Genomic DNA, 1,402 nt, shown 5'->3' on the forward strand with positions numbered 1-1,402 from the left:
AGTATAGAAATTGAGTAACTCAAGTCCACTGACCTTTATATTGATGTTTCTTATCCGCACCAGCATTCTTCTTTGCCTGGAGTCTTGACTGCAAGAAAGAAAAACACTATTATGTAGAAAAAATCAACTGTTGAATTGTGGTCCAAACGCCGCATGATCAGAACTTAATTGGACCCAATTGCAGGCCACATATGTTTAATTTGAAGAGTTTATTTAAGAGTTTAAGTTGAGAGCAGGTGTTTAATTTCAAAAATAAGAGCAGGTATTTTCGAGAGTTTATTTAAGTCCATCTCAGTTCCTAGCACAACAAGTTGTCTACGTTTTCTAGTAGCATATACTGATGATATGTGTCTAGAATACTTAGAATTCTGCACTAGAAAGCTATACATGCAACAATGAACTTAAAAAGTTCTTCTGTGAGCAGAATTTACCTGCTTCCTGAGAGCCTGTTGAACATAAAAGAAGCAGTTAACGACACTTCCACAACTAGCATAAGCCTCAATATCAAAAAGAGTGCAGTTTACCTCAACTAGAACAGGTTTATGTTCATTAACAACTATTTTTCGTGCCTCCTGGACAGCGGTGAAAATAGCAAGAGCATCATTACCATCCACACGAATACTACGAATTCCATAGCCCTGTCCTTTGGTAACAGCACCATCACCTAAGTAATAACATAAATAGATGCCATTGTCAGTAACCAACTATATAATTGTAGTAGCAACTAATTGAACAGCTAAGAGAGCTACCTACTTCGAAGGTTAAACGGTGGCTGTTAAGGTTATAAGGTTGTTTCCTAATATAAGGTTTTAAGGTTAACTGGTGGCCATTAAGGTTATAAGGTTGTTTATTAAACGATGTCCATTAAGTTTTATGTATAGATTAGACTTTAAACGGTTGTTGTTAAGGCTAAGGTTATAAGGTTATAAGGTTGTTTCCTAATATAAGGTTATAAGGTTAAACGGTGGTCGTTAAGGTTATAAGGTTGTTTCCTAATATAAGGTTTTAAGGTTAACCGGTGGCTATTAAGGTTATAAGGTTGTTTATTAAACGATGTCCATTAAGTTTTATGTATAGATTAGACTTTAAACGGTGGCCGTTGTTTCCTAATTTAAGGTTATGAGGTTAAATGGTGGCCGTTAAAGTTATAAGGTTGTTTATTAAATGGTGGCCATTAAGTTTTATGTATAGATTAGGCCTTAAACGGTTGCCGTTAAGGCTAAGGTTATAAGATTATAAGGTTGTTTCCTAATATAAGGTTATAAGGCTAAACGGTGGCCGTTAAGGTTATAAGGTTGTTTACGTAACGGTGGCTGTTAAGGCTAAGGTTATAAGGTTGTTTACTTAACGGTGTCCGTTAGGGTTATAAGGTTGTTTCCTAATATAAGGTTATAAGGTTAAA

General features: G+C 35.3%; 1 long non-coding RNA gene across 1 annotated transcript; it reads right to left on the reverse strand.

Annotated features, from left to right (window-relative positions):
- Positions 1-28: 28 nt before the first annotated feature.
- Positions 29-772, reverse strand: LOC124890061. The gene is made up of 3 exons (XR_007048922.1): positions 525-772; positions 432-446; positions 29-88 (listed from the first exon to the last, which is right to left on the reverse strand). It is a non-coding gene; the product is annotated as an uncharacterized LOC124890061 (long non-coding RNA).
- Between the last annotated feature and the right edge of the window lie 630 nt (positions 773-1,402).

The sequence above is a fragment of the Capsicum annuum genome, unplaced genomic scaffold, assembly GCF_002878395.1.
Source record: "Capsicum annuum cultivar UCD-10X-F1 unplaced genomic scaffold, UCD10Xv1.1 ctg11093, whole genome shotgun sequence".
NCBI classification, from domain to species: domain Eukaryota; kingdom Viridiplantae; phylum Streptophyta; class Magnoliopsida; order Solanales; family Solanaceae; genus Capsicum; species Capsicum annuum.